Source organism: Lygodium microphyllum, chromosome 7, assembly GCF_053477565.2.
Source record: "Lygodium microphyllum isolate KBCC chromosome 7, Lygodium_microphyllum_v1.1.10, whole genome shotgun sequence".
Lineage (NCBI taxonomy): Eukaryota > Viridiplantae > Streptophyta > Polypodiopsida > Schizaeales > Lygodiaceae > Lygodium > Lygodium microphyllum.
The window spans coordinates 83,496,191-83,517,410 of record NC_141141.1 but is presented as its reverse complement, the minus strand read 5'-3'; the positions used below and the strand labels follow the sequence as shown (position 1 = coordinate 83,517,410).

At 37.6% G+C, this 21,220-nt stretch overlaps 1 pseudogene; it reads right to left on the bottom strand.

Annotated features, from left to right (window-relative positions):
* Nucleotides 1-19,530: 19,530 nt before the first annotated feature.
* LOC148033630 (uncharacterized) lies at nucleotides 19,531-21,220 on the bottom strand (annotated as a pseudogene).

Genomic DNA, 21,220 nt, shown 5'->3' with positions numbered 1-21,220 from the left:
CTAGTATGCCACCTTAGTTAGTTGAGTTTGGTTTGAGACCCATATATAGGGTTCTTCTATTTCTTTGTATGAGAGTTCTTTTTGGCTTACACAACTAAGAAGAGGAAAAATATTTTCAGCCTCCACCTCTGTGTGTATTCCCCCATTGTGCAAGCAAGAAAGCTAAAGTGAGACTCCTTCATTCTCTCCCACAATCTTGACAATTCTCCCCCCACTTAATTGCGAAGTGTCCTCATGAGCATAGCTATATCACAAACATCCAGCAACACGAACACAACCACCACAAGCACTGCTACACAACTGCAAAAGAAAAATATACTCTCTTATACTTAATTGCAAAGCGTCCTCGCGAGCATAGCTACAAGAACTGCAAAACCGCACATTGAAAACTAGTAGACACTTAAAAGATAGGAAAATATTTATTGGTCTAGAGCCACTAAACAATAATAATCCTCTAGGCAAGAAAATGCCACACTACTATCCTACTAGGAATATTTCTTCCGAAATAGCCTCACTAAGAAAGTCCATGCCTAACAAAGAACCCAAACAAAGGAAGCTAATATTACGACACCAAATAGGACTCCTATGGTTTAGTTACTAACCCTCCATGTTCTACTAGAACAACCAATCACAATGGTCCCTAACTTCCAACTGTCCAAAGTGTTTGCTTATTTGTTTTTTTTAAATAGTTGTGGATTTCTTTCAATGCCAAAAGAGTATATACATTGATTCTCCTTCCCAAAAGGTCCCACCCTAAAGAGATACAAGGCATCGGACACAAGGCACCCATCAAGGAAATCCCTACATCCTAGCAGGACCTCAAAGGTGATGGTTATCTTCTTTTGGTGTTTTTTCTTTTTGCTTCTTCAACCCTGCAGTCTCCAAGTGGTTTCTTTTTTTCTCTTTCTTTCTTTCTTTCTTTTTTCTTTCTTACCTTTCGAAGAATGAATATATAGAATTTTTTGAGCTTTTTTTATTTGTATTGGAATTTAAGTGTTAAAAAAAATAAAGGATCAACTAGAAGGCTAAGAATGCATCACTTAATTGAACGGTCAAACATTTCAGCTCAACAACTTCGCTCGAGGAATCTGATCTAGCACATAATACTAGTTACTATGGCTAGGTAAATGATAAGCAAAGGTACTCATCTGAGCTCAGCATCTCTTGTCCATGCTACTCCTAGTCAAAATTTCATGGAGAGAACCTTATTATTAAGCTACCCCCATATATCGCTAGAAAAGTGACAAAAAGATAGGGAAAAACTCTATTGGATTCCCAATTAGACTTCCATACAATGAAAATCACTAGGTCATGCACACACATCACCCCCTTTCAATCACTCCCTGGTGCTAAGTCCCATCCTATGTGGTGCTCGTATATACTAAATTGTTTATATATCTTTTTCTGTGTATTTGTGTTTTAAAGATTGAGGTTTGTATTTCATCTGTAGGTATTTGGGTTTCGAAAACTCTAAATGATTTCAATCAAGTTATATTTTTAACTTTCCCTTATTTCAAACAAATATAAATAGATAAATTAGATATGAAACAACATGTTATGTATATGGATATTTCAACTCCAAGATAATTGCAAAGATAATCACGTAGTGGTTCACAAATTGCAACAATCATCAAACCTGCACAGAACTCAGCCACTAACCACTAACCCATTAATATGTTAGATCAATTAAGAGTGAAAATCCTTTAGAAATCAACCATCTAGTCAAACTTCCTTGTAATGAGCTCCTAGCACTGAAGGAGTATCCCAACCGTGTGTGCAACTAGCTACCTAACCATGTGAAGACAAACGAAACTAAAGTGCGCTAAAACCTAAAATGTAAATATATGAATCAAACCAAAAGGTTTTGGGATTTATTTTTTAAAGGATTATTTGTTTTATATATTTTTTTCAAATATGTAGAATAAAATAAAACCTCAAAAGACTCAGAAAACAAAACAGCTAAACTAAAATCTTCAAACTCCCTAAGATCTTCTACTACAAACAATAACCCTAATCCAAAATCATCCACACTATCTAAGTCAAGCCTATCAACTAAACCATCAAATATAGGATGCTCATGAATAGCCTCCAGAATAGATGCATCAAATGTCATAGACTGGCTATTAGGTGCGAGCGGAGCCGCAACTGCATAGTCATAATAGGGGATAGGTGCCACTGGTAAACATCCTAAAGAGTATCCCTCAGCCACATCCATATACCAACATGATAAGCCCAAGAAGGACAATTCACTTGATCATCGGGATAGGATGGACATTGCTCACATGATAACTTGTTTACACTGACATTATAAAACCAATCGATGGGCATAAAAAGCTCTTAGAAAATCCATTGACATGGGACAAGCAACAACAAATTTGCTCTCGCTACATGACCATTACCAAGGAAATCATGAAAGGTATGCCAAAATCCATAGCTAGAGAGTTGTATTTAATTGCCTTTTTCTACATTGTCCTCTATGAGATGAATAAGTAAAAGCTCAAAGCGTTAGAGTGAAAAAGGAAACGACAAGGTGCATGTGCACACACATGGCATTCTAATCAAAATTCGGCAATTGAAATTGGCCACCGACTATTGTGAAAATCAGAGTGGAAGCCAAGATTGAAGTGTGCATAAGAGGGAGAGAAGAGCTCACAAGTACAAGAACAAGTCTTGTCGGGAAAATTCTTGATGCTCTCTACCCACCCTAGACTGAACAACATCACACTCAAGTGAGAATACACTATCATAATCATGGCACTAATAAGTGTAGCCTATTAGCATATTTCATGGCAGTGGTATCATAGCGTTGAAAGTATGTGTGACACTACCAACACAAAAGCCAAGCATGCACGAAAAGAAGCCTCTGACACTGTCTACATTCAAATGGTGGATGGTATTGCAAACAAAAAATGATCACAAAAGAAGAACCATAACACACCTCTCCCCTCGGTGCATATAATAACTCGTCATGCATATCAAAACACGGAATACTATAAGGCCCAACATGAACAGGATTAGAGCTACCAACATTAAGATGAGGGTAAAGTGCATCCATCCACAGAAAAGCCATACATGCATCCCATTAAAAACCCCAAAAGAGAAAAGAAACCCGAATATAGATTAGTTAAGGGGTCATTCTAACCATTTACCTAACTATACCTAACTAAACTAAGTCAAATGTTTAAGGCAGAGGCCATTAACTCTAAAAATCACATTTTTAGCATTAATATCCTGCACATCAAGAGAATGATTATCATAAACTTTAACAACCTTAAAAGGTCCTAACCAACGAACTTTTAGTTTCCCAAGAAATTTGTAGTAGTGACTATCATATAGTAAAACTAAATTGTCTTCTTTAAACTCTCGTATTTTGATATTCTGATCGTAACAAGCTTTACGACATTTTTGCATTGCTTCTAAGCTTTGTAAAGCTAACAATCGTTCCTTATCTAACCTCACCAATTGTAAAATCCTTTGCTTCAATGATTCAGCCTCACCTAGTTATAACGAGAGGGCAATTCATAGAGTAGGCAACTCTTGTTCAATTGGAAAAATAGCATTAGTTCCATAAACTAAATTGAAGGGTGTATTTTGCACTGTCACTTTATAAGTGGTTCTATAGGCCCATAATGCCTCATATAGAGACGTTCATCCAAATCTCCCTGGTGAGAAGCAACTGTTTTAGTTAAAATCTCGCAAATAATTTTATTGGTTACTTTAACTTGCCCGTTAACTCAGGGATAATAAGATGTTGATTTGCGATGCTTAATTTTTTATATTTACATTAGCTTGCTAATCAGACCATTCAAGAAATGGAAACCTCTATCACTTACTAATTCCAATGGGCAACCAAAATGTGTAATGATATTCTCATACATAAACTTAGCCACATCAATGGCTTTATCCGTCTTAAGCGCTTTTTCTTCCACCCACTTAGTAATATAATCTGTATAAATGAAGATATAACGATTAGATCTATATCTAGTAGCTGGATCAATTGGGCCCACAAAGTCTATTTCCTACTTCTCAAAAGGCGCTAGTGCCAATATAGGTGTCAAAGGTGTAGCAAAACTCTTAGAAGGAGGACCAGTTCAGACATCACATTTTCAACAATAATAATAAGCATCTTTAAATAGGGTAGGCCACCAATACCCAACTAATAGAACTTTCCTTGTAGTCAATTCACCAGCAAAATGGCCACCACATGGCTCATCATGCAATGCCTTAAGAATAGCTGGGACTTCATCTTCCCTTACGCATCCTCGATAGATACCCTCGCGTGGAAAGAATTTATACAAGTAACCCCCTAATCATCCATATGAGTGTGCTTGCATTAAAATTTGTCGCTTTCATCATTTATAAGCACCATCAGGTGGATAACGAGTTGTACTAAGAAAATTTACAATATTAGCATACCATGGAACTTGCGTCTCCACAGTAAAAAGTGATGCATCCGGCAAAGAAAGATGATCCGCTAGAACATGAACTCTACTAGGACGAGTAACTATTTGAAAATCAAACTCTTGAAATAACAACATCCAATGAATTACACTTCCCCACTATTCTGCTTTGTTAAGCAAATACTTTAACGCCTCATGATCCACATAAATGGTAAATTTATTCCCTAATAAATAATTACGATTTTTTTCCACTACGAATACCATTGATAAGCATTCTTTCTCAGTGGTAGTATAATTTTTTTTCGCATCACTTAAATTACGGCTTGCGTAATAAATTGGATGATCCACCTTATTATCATCTGCTTGGCATAAAACTGCTCCTAAAGCATACATAGATACATCGGCATGAATATGGAATTATTTCTTTCAATCCAAGGGTGCCATTAGTGGTTCTTCAATTAACTTTTTCTTAAGAAATTCAAATGCTCCTTGGCAAGCAGCAATCCAATTAAAAGGAGTATCCCTTCATAGCAAATTTGTCAAAGGTGAGGCCACTTTTGCAAAATCGAAAATGAATCGTCAATAATAATTTAGATGCCCCAAAAATCCACGTAATTGCTTAAGGTTTGTTGGAGGTGGAAGTGCAAAAATCTTAGAAATTTTAGCCAAATCCATAGCAATGCCTTCTTTAGAATGATATGCCCCAACAATGTTCATTTTATCACTCCAAAAACACATTTATCAGGGTTCAAGGAGATACCTACTTCATCACTACGTTCAAACACTTGTGCCAATTGATCAGGCATTTCTTTTTCCATCCCATAGACACAAAAAGCATCTAGAAAAACTTCCATCCATTATTGTAGAAAATCTTGATTAGTAGCAATCATAACTCTTTGAAATGTCGCAGGTGCATTACACAAACCAAAAGGCATTAGTTTATAAGCGAATGTACCCCATTCAGTAGTAAAGGTAGTTTTGGATTGATCTCCAGGATGGATTAGCACTTAGTTGTAACCATTAAACCCATCCATGAAAGAATATAGCTCATGGCCTGCAACTTTATCAAGTACCTGATCTATAAATGGCAAAGGAAAATGATCTTTACGTGTTTTGCTATTTATCTTTCTATAATCAACACAAATTCGAATCTTCTTATTGTTCTTTTTGGGTACTACCACAATAGGGGAAACCCATTCACTATATGCAACAGGATAAATAAATCCCGCATCTAAAAGCTTTGTAATTTCAATTTTAACTAGTTCTGTATACACACTAGTTCTATATACACAGGATTTGTTCGTCGTTGGCATTGACATATGGGTTTTGTGCCTCGTTCTAAATCAATATAATGCTGACAAAGTTCAACTTTAATACCCTTAAGGTCAGTATAAGACCAAGAAAATTCCCCAACATGTGCTTGTAATACCTCCTCAAAAATTTCTCGATCTTGGGATTCCAATTGAGCCCCTAGATTCAAATATTTCCCTTCTACCATTTCTATTTTAACTACTTCCACTTCGAGCTCTTCAAGAAACAAAGAGGCTATTTTTCGAGGATTGATTGTATGTACATCCTCAGATATCCCCATTGATAAATTTTCAAGGAAATGATTCCTAGTGCTCAAATTTGGTTCTTCTTCCCTCACATTCACAGAATGTACCAAGGGTACAATCGTATAAGGAATAATAGCAAGACCATTTTGAGGACCCTCAGTCATTTCTATCATATGGACATTCAATAGATCTAGAAATAGCTTACTAGTATGTCTTCCTTGTCCTTTTCTCCAACCATGAAAAATAGGCTTCAAATTTATATTATACTTTGTTGTGAGCATGGTATTTATAGAATCTATCATCTGAAAAATCCGCTCTTCATCACATGGATATCGATCATGTAACTTACGACAATGGTATTGACGAAGATTTTATTGTTCTTTTCTAAACATTCTTGATCATCTAAACTCCAAGACCATTGGTTACCCTTAAGCTTAAGAATAAATGAGTGCAAATCCTCATTTTCTTCACCTTGAATTCAACAATCCAGATAAAATATGATTTTTTAAAGTTCTACAAAATCCCTAGGTGTGTCACAGGTTCAAATCATCTATGTTGTGGTTCCTTTCCATCCCCTTAGATAGTAAAATCCATCACCTTTTATTTGGGATGAGGTATTGCAACCTCTGGCATATTTTTCATATTGATCTTATCATATTTATATTGGACTCATTGATAACCAACTAGTGGTCCCTTAGAACAATGACACATCTTCTACATAATTCCATTGAAGTGCTTTAAGGGATGATACAACCATGGAGCACTAGTAGGGTTTTTCCCTCGAGTTTCTAGTTCAAAAGGACACTTAGACTTATCTCTTTCCCAAAACCGACTAGTCTTTTCATATTCATCCCAACAGTTCTTACCTAAAGCTTGTTCCATCTATTTTTCACCACTACTAAATTTCGACCTCCGTTTCTCTAAACACAACTCTAGTAGTTAAATTTCATCTAGATATCACCTTTCTCTAAATTGAAATTTTTCCTTTTTCTTTTGTAACTCAGTAATTTTCCTCATTGTTTCATTTACAATAGTCACTGCTGCATCACGTTCTATTTCCAAAGCCTCATTTAATTCTCTAATAGTCCTAACATAATTACCATGATGTTCACTAGATGTTTGTGCAAACCTATGCAAGGGTAAAGCTGAGTCATCCTCATCATCGTGCGATATTGGCATTTGTAATGATTTGCACCTATTCCTACTCCTCTGTTCTTCTTTGGATAGTACCACTCTTCCTCATTGTACTTATGGGATTCTAAACGCCTCTTCCTAGAGCATACATCATTTATCTATCTTCTAGCATCTTTAGAGCATAGATCTAGCCTCTATGGGCAAGTATCATTTGTTATTCTCAAGACATAAGATTTGTGTAAAATTTGCATATTGGAATAAGAGTGCATGTGAAAACACCTTAGTTTATGAGGAGAATGGTTATGAGATAGAAAAACTACCACAAAATATCCAAATTTGAAAGGGGTATGCCCAATTTGGAAGGGGCACATGGTTAAGGTGCGAAAGGGCATGTTGGCAAATCATGGAAAGAGAGGATGAAGCAAGAAAATGAAAAACAAGATGCCATGGCTGATTGGATTCTTTCATCTTCTCAAGCTTAATCTTTATCATGTACAGCATGATTATTGAAATGGGTTCTAATCTTCATGTCTTCAAGATGGTACCACTCTTATAGCTTGATTATTGAAATGGGTCCTAATATTCATGCTCTTGAAGATGGTACCACTCTTATAGCTTGATATTTTACTTTTCCGCTATGCAATCTTTCTCTCTCCTCCTCCATAGCCACTAAAATTGATTCACATGAGAGAGGGGATGGGTGAGATGAAAGAGAGAGGGTTGTGTCTATGCTTGAACAAAGCATACTTGAGCACTTACAAGGCTGGAGGACTTGTGTCAATGGCCAAGTAGAGCATCATTGACCATCCAACGATTCATGGAGTTCTTCCATTTCTCGTAACATGAATAAAATTATCAAAATTGCACATAAGTGAGCATTTATTCTACATATTTTGTGGAACTGGGAATTTATAATGTTCTTATTAGCTAAACATGACAATTTATGATAGTTTTGGTCTGTAATTTTGATTGGTTGCTATGTATTCCTATTTCTTCTACTGAAAATAGCCAAAAAAAGAAGAAAAAAGGCTATAGAAATGCTTAATAATAAATCAATAAAAATATCAAAAAACATGAAAAAATAGTGCAATGATTCTAATACTTTTCTTCATTTAAAAATCATCATTTTGATCAAAATACTTTAAATAAACTCATTAGTAAGTGTATTTAATGTGGGTTTGTAGCATGAGGATAGCCTTGATGCACTCATAGGTGTGACATTTCATGTGGCAACATTAAATGCATTATGAAATGAGATACTTTCAATTTTATTTTTGATCATCAAAGCATTATTAGGTCTAATTTTATGATTATATGTATATGTTATGTTAGCATGAGACCAATGGGATTGGTACCATGGCAGGGCAGCCCTGCAATATGACATAGTCTTGCATGCATGGAAAGATATATTTGGCACAGTCATTTTTAGAGATTTACTTTGAACAATCCATCCAGGTAAGAATTAAAGCACCTTCTTGCACTTCCAACCATGCCATGTTGAAGAACCAATTCACAATGAAACATTGTATATGCACTAAATATTAAATATAAACATGCAAGGGACTTTTGCTTCACTAGATTCAAAAGCCAAAATATGTTGTCTTTCACTATAACAGAAACGAGGCATAGACGCGCAAAGTCGAGCGTGTCTATCATTGCGTCTATATGTGCATGTAAAAGTGCATGTAAATAGATGCGAATTTTGCGTCTATATATCCGTGCAAATAGATGCCAATATAGACGCGCCAACAGACGCGCAATTATTTAACCACCTAAAATTGGAATTAATATAATTAAAAAACCAAAGTTAATACTTATTTAACCACTTGAAATTGATTCTTGAACATGCACGTGTGCGCATGATAAAAACCATAGAATTAAGAATACACATTGAATCATTGAATTAAAAAATAGAGTTAATAATTACTTTTTCATTGCTCTCTAATGAATGGCAGTTCCTCCAGTTGACAAGCCTGATATAAGTAATTAGCGACAAGCGACAGAAACCTTACAATTAGTAGCAAGCATTACAATATGTATCTCGTAATTTCTCTACTTGAAGATGATAAAAAATACTTCCTTTTTATTATGGAAAATTCAATTTAACTTTAAACTTGACTATTGATTCTTGAGTATACACGTGTGCGCATGATAAAACCATAGAATTAAGAATACACATTGAATCATTAAGCAAATTAAGTATGTTACAGTGAATGATCCATCTCATCTTCAATGAGATCAGCCCTTGCTAAACTATCTACTTCTAGGTCTATGTTACCAAGAGGTAACGAAACAAATAAGTGTATCCCACTATCAGATGTGTTGCTATATTGCTCAATAACTTCATCAATATCATCGACAATCACATTATTGTGTTCTTCTGCGTTTCCTTGAACATCCTCGCGAGGTTCATCTTGTACGATATCACGCATATCATCCATTATGGTGTCATCATGCACATCATCATTAATTGTTGGATTTTCATCTGCTATCTCCATGTTGGTAATATTACCATATATTGGTTTTGAACAATTAGATATAGGGATGACATACCACCATCGGTTATTATTTACCATTGGATGATACACAACCTGTATTTGAAAAACAAAAGCAAGAAACTTAAATACTTATTATATTGTGTATATGTATCACATGTATACATATTAAAAAATTAGCCTTTGCATATATACCTGCTCGCATTAAAAAATTAGCCTTTGCATATATACCTGCTCGCATTGTTGAGGTAGTACTAATGTGCCATTCCTATTTTGGTGAAATTTTGTAGAGTCAATGATTACAGAACCACTTGGATGACGTCTGATTGTGCAATGCTTACCATTTGTTACCACTTCTTTAAACCACTTCACATCCAATACATATATAAAGAATCGTCTGAAGTCAAGCTTCAGAATATCTTGGATCAAGCCACAATAACCTTCCATGGTACCATTGGCATCCTCAAAGTGAGCAAGGACACCACAATCTTGGGTATTTATCTTTTCATCTATACGTTGAGTTCGAAGATGTTTACCCTCACACCAAAGTGCATTGAATAATGTGCACTAGTAGTAAAAGATAAAAGATCAAACATGTCAATTATTTATATAAAATAAAACTTATAGAAACAAATTAATTGATAGTATGTCTCACCTTTGATAAGCAACCTCGTGCGTATTCCCACTCTTCTTGAGATATATTAATTTCCTCTTTTTCCATTCTCTCCATTTCCTCATGTAACCAATCTATACCAATATGATGTGGGAGCGCATTTAGATGATCTGGAAATGAGATATTACATCCATATCTAGTGTGAAATTCTTGTCTTTCACTTTTTCTTCTTGCCCTTGCTTCATTATATAGTGTCACCCATTTGCTCATTACATCACTATTGAGCACACAAAAACTATTTAACTTACGAAGTTCTTCTTTTGTTAGCACTTTACTCATTCCTTTTCCTTGAGGTACTATAGAGGTCATCCTCAAGTCTTCATCATCTTTCCATAGTCGTGGTTGAGAGGGATCCACTTCAGCAAGATATTCAGAGATATAAAAAAGGGATGATTGCACTAACCAACCCTTAGCCATGCTTGGGCCATGCTTTTTGCCTCACAAAATCTTTCAAGGTTTTCATGAAGCGCTCAAGAAAAAACATCCACCTTGCATGAACTGCCCCACAAAGTGCGATCTCATCAATCAAATGTACGAGTAAATGTAATTGAGTAGTCAAAATGGATCAAGGAAAAATTTCCTCCACCAAAAAAATCACCTCAACAGATAATACTCGAGTATCTTGCAATGTGTTTGGATTAATTTCCTTCGAGCTCACGTATCTGTCAGGATGTATTTGAGAATTGTTTATTTTTGTGTAGAAATTCAAAGATATATAATGAAAAAATACAATGTATACACACCTCACAATCTCTCCCATCTTGTAAATGATATCACGTACATCCTTGGATACACAATGGGATATGCTAGTAGGAAGTACGAACTAAATGTAAACAATATTCATAGATCAAATGATTAGTTGCATCATACCCCAAAGTTTACACATAGTTACTCCACTAATTACTATATTCATGGTTAGAGATACCCTTACTTGAATCATTTTGTGCCAATTGTGGGACTTCAAACCAGATAGTTGCTCCACACCTCTTTTCTTTTTCTTTATGAAGGCTCCCTTGAGACATCTCATACATCCTGTGGGTGTTCAAAAGCTATATATTTGTTCCTTCACTATTTTCTCCTCGTTCTTTGACAACATCCAAGGTGCATGGGGTAGCTCAATCTTTCCTCTGGGTCCAATATGTGGCCAGGCTCATCTCATTCGACCAATGTTACGTAAATCCTCCCTTAATTAACTGAATCATGAGCCCCTATCAAGTGATCCCATAATGTAGATACAACATTTTTGAATATGTGCATGGGGTCCAACAGGTGATTGATCTTGAGTTTAGTCCAGTATATAGAGAACCTAACAAACAAACAATATATTATGCAAATAATTCATCATGCTAAATACTTTAAAGTCAATTGAGAGAAATGCACTTCTTACCGACTCATGCCGAGTGGAGGGTGGCTATCGGCATTAATCCATCTCTCCTTCCAATCTCGAATGGTTAGAGATTGTGGAGTCATTCCATTAGTAGGGAGAACATATTTGGGATAGTCAATAGGAAGAAATCGATGATGATTGTTGTAGATAACCTTCTTTAAACATGCCGGCCTAAAGAAAACTAGAGAGGGACCGCAAATAGGACATGCATGATATCCTGATGTGGTTAAACCTGAAAAAACAAGTGAATTAATAAAATGCAATTGATTCAAGTCTTGAATTTCAAATATAGAGTTATATACATGTACCTGAACACTCTCCGTATCCTGGAAAGTCATGCATGGTCCACAACAACATGGCCTTCAATGTGAAATCTCTAGAGGATGCAGATGCACTTGTATCTTGCACCTCAATACCTTCCAATAACATTTCTAACTCTTCAATCAAAGGCTCTAAGTAAATGTCCATGTTTTTTACCTTGTGCTTTCCAGGAATCAGAAGGGACAACATTACATGTCCCTTTTTAATTGCCATGGATGGAGGAATATTATAGTTCACCAATACCACTGGCCATACACTGTATGATGTGCTTTTGATGCCAAATGGATTGATTCCATCCATACCTAAACCAAATCTCAAATTTCTTGGCTCTTCCTTGAAAACGGGCCACAAATTATCTATATATTGCCATGCCGGTGTGTCTGCAGGGATCCTCCATTTTCCATCACTTGAACGATGACTAGCATGCCATGACATGAGCTTTCCAATAGACTTACACTTGAACATAAGTTTTAAACGTGGAACAATCGAAAAATGTCGCAAAACCTTACCAGACACATCCATTGACTTCATCTCCACTTCGTATCTTGATTTGCCACAAACAGGACACTCTCGTGCAAACTCATGAATCCCACGAAATAAGACACAATCATTGACACATACATGGATCTTGACATAATCGAGGCCTCCCAAAGATGTCAAGTAATGTCTTTCTTGCTCTCTCTTAGTTGGCAATTTGTTTCCTTTTGGAAGCATTTGTGATAATAACCTACATATATTTTTAAAAGTGAGTTAAAAAACCACCAACATATATTTCTGTCTAATTTCAAAATAGAACAATTAATATTATGATTCATAAGCCAAACTGAATTGATACCTACTTCAATAACGTATCCAAACTGACATTACTCCATCCATAAATTGTTTGCAAGTTAAGTATCTTGAGGGACACACGAAGAACGGAGTACATACAACCTTCATACAACGGAGTAGATGATGCTACATATAGTGGATCATTTGGCTTCGTAGAGTGACCTTCTCCCTGAACCGGTTGCGAAAATAGATGGTGTACCATGTTGTCCAAAATCTCATCCTCTACGCCTTGATGGGGCATTTTATGAGGGCTACTATCATGGTCGTGAGTCTCTACTCTTCTTGAAGACTCTGCCTCCTTGCGTCGACGTTTTGCAGCCTCTCGACACCAGGGAGGGAGCATCTGAGGATGTGGCACCGCATCCTGCTCAACCACAAAAGGGAGTTTCATGTACGTTGATATATAATTCCCGTAACATAGACTAGCAATCTTAGTGGTAAAAAAAAACAATGAATACCGGTGATTTTTCTCGGTCCCATTCTCCATATAAGCTGAGGTGTGACATTGGAATTCGACGTGCTCGAAAAATACACCCTCGACAACAATCACACATGCATTTAATTTTTCGTCGTAGCCATGCATCGATTATGAAGGCGAACAAAAAAATATGATAAAGCCTAAATGCGCATCTATATCCGCGTTTACATACGCGTCTATATTAGCGTCTATTTGCGCGTCTATGTTCGCGTCTATACTCGTGTCTACATGAACAATAGACACGCATATACATGCCAAAATAGATGCACACGTCAAAATTCAAACCATACTTAAATCATTTCTTTTCAAACTGCGCCTTTCCTTTCCTACGTTTTTTGCGGTTCTGAAGATTGAGTTTAGCCGACATGCAGTCTCTTCATGCCTCACCTAGTCTCTTCATGCCTCATCTCCTCATGACTCGCCTCTTCTTTCATTTCAAACACACAAGAAGGGAAAAATGAATGCCAAGGAGAGAAAGAAAGAGAGAACAAGAGAGAGGAGAACAAAAAGAAGCAGCAAGCAAGCAAGCAAGCATCAAGGGAGGGTAACTTACCAAGGAGAGGAAGAAGAAGAAGGAAGAAGCGCCACCACCCGCCACACCAAACATCCAAGGTGACTCTCTCTCTCTCTCTCTCTCTCTCTCTATCTCTCTCTCTTTGTCTCTCTCTTTCTCTCTCTGCTCTGTCTATGTATTAGGATTTCTGATTCCATTATGTATTGCATTTTGTAAATCATCAATGGCGGTCGTCGGACTAAAATCAGCCGACTGAGCGCATCTGCTAGCGCGTCTACATTTCAGTATAGACGCAGGTATAGATGCGAAAAAATGTTTCCTCTCATTGCATCTGAGAACGCGTCTTAGAGCGCGTGTGCTGGCACGTGTGCTCTACAGTCTACACGCGATGATACACGCGCGCGCAGATTTAGACGCGGTTATACACGCGCGAGCTCTCCTAGCTCTAATAAAAAACAATATATTTTTGCAATGATGAATGTGACCAATCCCATGTTTGTGTTTATCAGTTTTCTTGTTTATGAGAAGCATTAGTACTTAAGTTTTATGCTCAATGTCTAAAGAAAGCTCTTTGAAAATGTAGGTAATATATGATTTTTTGTATGCAAACAAATTTGTCTTTTTCTTGTGTTTTTTTTGCAGATGTCATATCCTGGTTCATCTAGCAATGACACGGATTTGGATTGCATGAATGATACATTGGCCTCATTTAGCAAGGGGGTCAATGCATTTTTTGGAGGTTTTCCTAGTAGGGAAGACTTCATGGGAGAGATGACTAGACACCTTGGCCGCTCTCCCAAAGTGGACGAGGTGTTCAGTGTCATGTCTGGAACGCCTCTCACGTCTTTGCCTGGCACTACTTCCCAAACTCCAATTGCAGGTACTCCACATGCAGGTACTCCATATGCAGGTACTCCACGTGCAACACTTGTACGTACATCGGCTAAAGCACAAGAATCTGTAGAAGCACGTGCATTTGCAGAAGCACGTGCATCCAGCGAGGCAGAGGGTAGTCAACAGAGAGGGAGGAGGGAGAGTCGAGGGGGAGGACGAGGCTTGTGTGGGGGTTGCCTAGGAGGTGGCAAGCGATCACCCTCACCAGTAGATCACGTAGAGGAGCTTGTACGCCAGTACTATAGAGTTACAGATACTGGTGGCATCTTCCATGATGATGAAGGAAGGGATGTAATGGCGTACATGAGGAGCGTCATGCATGCGACGTATAAAGATTGTTTCATTGCCTTCAAAAATCAAAAAAGCGGCTTGTGGCAGGAGGTGTTGAGGGCAGTCCATAGGAGGTACCCAAATCCTGAGGGTCAGCAATTCTCGGATGATTGGGGACACACAAAAGTGAGGGATTTGCTTCACAACAAAAGATCCCACCTCATGACACGCACCAGGGACTCACTGCGGAGGCAGGAGGAGGGGCGTGGAGCCTATAGCCAACCACCTATGTGCCACCGCATAGAGTGGAAGAAAGCCAAGAAGAAAGCAGCAGAGAAAGTGAAGAGTCACCAGCACACAGAGGCGCAACGGATCCAAATGGAAACCATGGGATCGTCGCATTACAGATCGGGCGACAGAGAGTCATGGGAGGCAGAGTTTGTAAGTATATTTTGATTTCTAGTTTTTTAAAATTTATATTTCTTTCAATTCTTTATATAATTTGTTCTAATACATTGTGTCTCATAATTGTTTGTATATATCATAATTGTTTTGCAGACTACTACCGTTGGTAGGATACCTACTCCTAGAGAGGTAGGTTACCATCGAGGCCATAACCGTGCAGCCACATGGCTTCACTTCTATGAGGAGGGTCTCATCACTGAGGACCAATACAATCGGGCTATGAGGATTCGACAGCCAGAGGAGGTATGCTTTTATTACTTTCCTATTAAAAGCATAGCTAATTATAACTTTTTCTCCACCATGTCTACGTAAGAAACCTTGATCTTTTGTGTGTGTAGGCGAACCCGGATGTGGAGCATAGTGAGGAGGGGGATAGCGACGCTAGTAGCCATGGTGGTACTAGCGAAGATGTTTCTTCTTCAGATTCGTAGAGGAGCACCATACCCCCTCTATGGCCTTGTTTTCTTGTATATGTATGATCCATCTTTGAGCCTACTGCTTTCAGCCACGCTTTAGGTCGCAAGCACTTAAACTTTCCATATAAATGCTTTTGATCTATAATGAATACATGGACTTTTATTTTCAATTCTCGTGCTTTTAGATCCATTGTCTTTTTTCCAAATGCAGAATATGATGTATGGGAGGGGGGAAAAAAAAACCAGAGAGCATGCTCTCTCGTTTTTTTTTTCTAGTTCTGTTTTGCGCGTCTATCCGCGCGTCTAAAATGCAGAAAATGCGCATTTATAAGCGCGTCTACAATGCAGAGTACACGCGCTAGATAATTCAAATTTAAAAAAGAAATTAAATATCTTTTTTTATAAAATGATATTTTTTGTTTTCCGTTCGCGTCTACGGGTGCTTGTAAAAGCGCATCTATAAGCGTGTCTATATGCCCGTCTAACTGCCAAATAGACACGTTAATAGACGCACAAAATTAATTAAATAAATCGCAATTTTGGTTTATTATGCACTTGTATTCACGCATCTATATGTGCGTCTAACGCGCGTCTATTTTTGCATGTAAATTCATTCATACATGCGATTATAGACGCGACACGGTAGATGCGCAAATAGACGGGCGGATAGACGCGCTCGTAAGATTTTCTCTATATTCAAAACTCGTGTCTAAAAGTGCGTCTATGAGGCCTTTTTGTTGTAGTGTTTGATATATTTTGGAAGTTGAGTCATTGAAGCAATTATACTTAAGTCTCATGAATAACTCTAGTGTGCACTTTATGAGCACATTAGTATTTAAAATTGATCCACAACTTCCATATTTCACTATAAATTTTTTAGTAAAACTCATTTACCATTCATCTTGCTATGCTACTTTTATTATAAGTAAGATAAAGATAATTTTATTGTCTTAAAACAATAATCTATTGGTATCTGATAGATCTATTTACTTTAGATACCTTTGTAGTTGCTTTACATTTTTAGGTGAACTTTTGTAGGATTTGCATGAACAAGAAATCTCCTACGCATCTGACAAATACCATAATGCACAATTTCCTTATAGGACTCTTTTCTAAATGCATATCAACATATTTTCTCTAACTCTTGTACGTATAGTACCATGTGGTACTAGGATAAGCAAATGGAATTTCCAATCCTATTACCAGCTCCCTCCATAGCTTCTATTGCTCCTCTTTCCTCTTGCATACTTACCACTATACTAGCTATTTTGAGGCTAATTTTGTTGATTTTTTTGTTTGTTACTAACCTCCATAGCCTTGTCCTCTACCTTGGCCTTACATTTTCATATTGCAACTTGATCTTACTCTTTTATTGGTTGTTTGCACAATTTTTCTACCCATAAGCGTGATTTTTTAATGTGAAAGTGTTGTGGTGGACAATTATTTCTATGCAGCTTTGCATTGTAGTCATATTTACATATGCACTTAGTAGCCATTTCATACAATGCCTTCTTAAATAAAAATTATCGTGACAACATCTCATATAGCAAAATGCATCCATTACTTCAACGGGTACTAATGTGCACACAATCACTATCTCAATAACATCAAAACATAGATAATGAGAGCTTCTATCTTAAGTTCACATATCTTCAACATGTATTGAAAATACAATATCCTAATGCTCAATGCTAGCTCAAACCCTTAATAAAATCATCTACAAAGTACACAAGCATAGCCACTACTGGCATATGCCATACGTTCAACCCACTCCTTAGCAAAGAACAACCTCAAATTTACATCTACTTTGCTATTGGAATACATTACAGCATCATATGTATCACAAAAATCTATTTACGCTTCCAATAGACTTGTGCATATCCTCCAAAAGCTTGCAATTCTTTTATGACAAATAAATGCTTCTAAAATGGTTTGAATAGTGGATCCATAACTTCTTAGCTCTTTAGTTATCAAAGGAGATCTACAATAAGATATTGATGATACAAAATTTACAATAGATGCACTTAGAAACAACCAATTCTATGTTATTGTCCCAGTAAAGGACTATTGTATTGTGTGCAAAACAAGAAGTTGTAAAACTCATAAAACAAAAATTGTGATCACACAAACATGCAAGTTTGTTGTGCTCTTTGTTTGACACATTAGAACTCCTCAACCCAACATTGGATGAGATATTTATGGTTGAAATGGTGAAGGGATGCCAAACTACCATTTTTTTGCACAACTATTCTAGCAAGCATATTATTGTGAAACTCAATTTTTTGTTTGCGAGTCCAATATAGAAATTAGTCTCTTTTATATCTACATAGGACCCTATAATGACTCCATGCTCGAGCCTAATTCACTTTAGTTATATTAAATATATTAAGATGGATTTCATCCTCCCTAGCCAATCTAATGTACCTCTAAATCCACATGAATGGTTTCTTGATATTAGAACCACTCGAGGCTAGATTTGGCTAGATCTATCTTGGAATACCACTCTACACCATTAGAATTACCTCATCTATAATGAGCCATTTTAATTAGATTGGATGCCACAATTCAACCCATCTCTTTATGCCCTTTTCATCTTTTCTTTTGGAATTCATGGGATGGCCCTAAACAGAAAAAAATCCCCCATCATAGGCATCCCCAAAGGACCATGTCAACTCTTTCACTTTTTATGCATTCTTTTGGGCAACTTGGGAAGGCCCTAAATAGAAATAAATCACTCATTATAGGCATCACCAAAGGACTATGACGATTATTGCAAAGTGGAATCATGCCTACCATCTAGTTCACAAAGTCAAAATGGTTTCCTATATCTTGTTCTTTGAAACAATGACAATTGTCTATGCTTCCAATGAGTCCATCCATTAAGTTGTTAATATAGGAAGTTGGTAGTGTGACATCTAGTGTCTCAAAACCTCAATCCATGGTTGGTCCTAATCAACTCTCATGATCCTCGTGGAATTGTGCAGACCTTCCCGTACGAGGTAGACTCTAGTGATCTTAGGTAGCAAAGTCCACAACATTCCAAGGGAGTTCAGAATGATGTTGCCTAGAATGATCTCTTGATGGACTACTGAATCGTGCCATCAAGGGGGCATTTGGCAAGCACGTTACAACATTAACCTATCTGCTTTACTTTGCATTCTAGAAAACATTTTGGTTTCTCTTGTATGCCATAAAATGATTTGTTTCCTCATGCCTTGTAACCTCTATCTTGTTGATCAAGAAATTGTATTCCCATTTTCATGTAGCAATAAATTAAAAGCCTTGTGATATATGTTGCAATAAGACCCAATTCACATCGCTCATCCAGATATCTTGCTTATGGAGATATTCTCTTTTCTTTTCGTAGGAAGCTAGCATAAATATGTGTCTATTAAGGGTTTCAAAAGTTAACAATGTTTTTCATGCATACTAGCCATTATAGAAAATTTTGTATATCTTGAGACATTAGAGTACCATCACTTTAGACGTTTTTACAATTACACCCAAAAGTTATTTAGGCTTTTAAGAGATTGAAAGAGTAGTGTGAGGACTTCACATACTATGTTAAGGCGTTTGAAAGCCAACTTAATAATAATAATAGAATGATAACTTTCAATAATAAAATAGTATGTTAACTTTGCATACCATTTTAATGGGCAATATTTATTAGCCATTCGAGACTTTCAATTACATTTTTTAGCTTATCAGAAGCACTTTTCCACCTTTGTTGTCCTTTTCAGACTCTCGGATGGCTGCCCCGAAGTCTTCTAGCGGGAACTTTTGCCCTGCCAAGGGCATGATGACCTTCGCCTCCAGTAGCTTCAAAACCTCTGCGCACGCGCGAGCTCGTCTCTCTGCATCCTCGACGTATTGCCAACCGTTCCAAGAGATCACTTGCACTCCCCTCATCAGATCCGCCATACCAAAACTGATATCCCATCCAGATAGCGCTCCATACAGAAACACTTTCCCACCATCCCTTACACTCTCACCCACAACCTAAAATACAACAAAACAGACAATTACACAGCAATCCATCATGAAAGGAGATGCTTGCTCACAATCTCTCCTTATTAGATTGATGAATAAACAAGGAACAATTCAAAGGGCCTTCCTTACTTTGGTCAAGCTGCCAGCAACGGCATCAAAAGCCCCATAGGCTCCTTTCCCACTTGTTATTTCCTTCACTAACTGAACCACATCTGATGTAGTACGAAAGCACACATGTTCCCATTAGTTCATATAACTGAATATTCTTGCCTCCATCTTCAAGCAAAAGGGGCCAATCAACGCCATCCATACATATACACAAATGCTTACAATTACCTTCGGTCTCGGAGTTGATCACATAGTCCGCACCAAGGGCTATCAATTCATCTTTATATGTGTCTTTTCTAACCACATTGATGGTCTTCAAACCCCAATGTTTAGCTAGTTGTATTAGCTGCCTGTTGTTCAATGCAGGATGGAATGAAAATCTCTCAATCTCTCTCTCTCTCTCTCTCTCTCTCTCTCTCTCTCTCGCTCGTTCTGCACAAGCAACTAAATTAGCTGGTTCAAGCAAACCTATCTAGCATCTAGCGAGTGCTTTTTAGAGCATCAGATAAGCTATCGTTCTAAACGTAACTGAGGACAGTCAGCAAGCATCATCTCCATCGTGAGTTTCAGATGAGTGATATAAGTTAATGCAACATGCACATACAAGAGGGACACACAGACCTGCCAAGGATAGATGCCGCTGTTGTGTGTAATATGTATTCTCCCTTGGGAGCAGCAAGATCCTCGAGAAGGCCAAAGGCAGTCAAGGGGTTCACAAAAAACTGGGCAGCTGTCTCATTGCTGATGCCATCGGGGCAAGCCACAATGTGTTCCTCTGGCAGCACCACAAACTCCCGTTTTCAAGTACTCCATCGAGACAAGGGGGATGACACGCTGGCCAGGCTTAAACTTGCTCACATTACCGCCAATCTGGCCAAGGTTTTCAACAGACAATCAGGACTTAGGAGAAAGATGAACCGTAATTTACTGTACAAAGAGTCAGAATGATCAACATGCTAATAGCAAATGAAGTTTTCAACTAACAAGCAGGAGAAAGAACGAACCCTAACTTACTGTACAGAGGGACGTCAGAATATGGTAACCATGATTATACCTCTTCGACTATCCCGAAGCCCTCCGTGCCAATGGTGGGATGCTTGCCATTGAGCTGATGGAGAAGGTGGCCCCAGCGTATATAGATGACGTCGATTGGGTGGATGGGGCGGACAGTCATCCTCACAAGGACGTGCCCTGGCGATGGCAGTCGACCATGCTTCTCCTTGATGGTCACCAGCTGCATCACCTCCTTGGACTCTCCTTCTCTTGTTTGAACCAGAGCTCGAGCCAT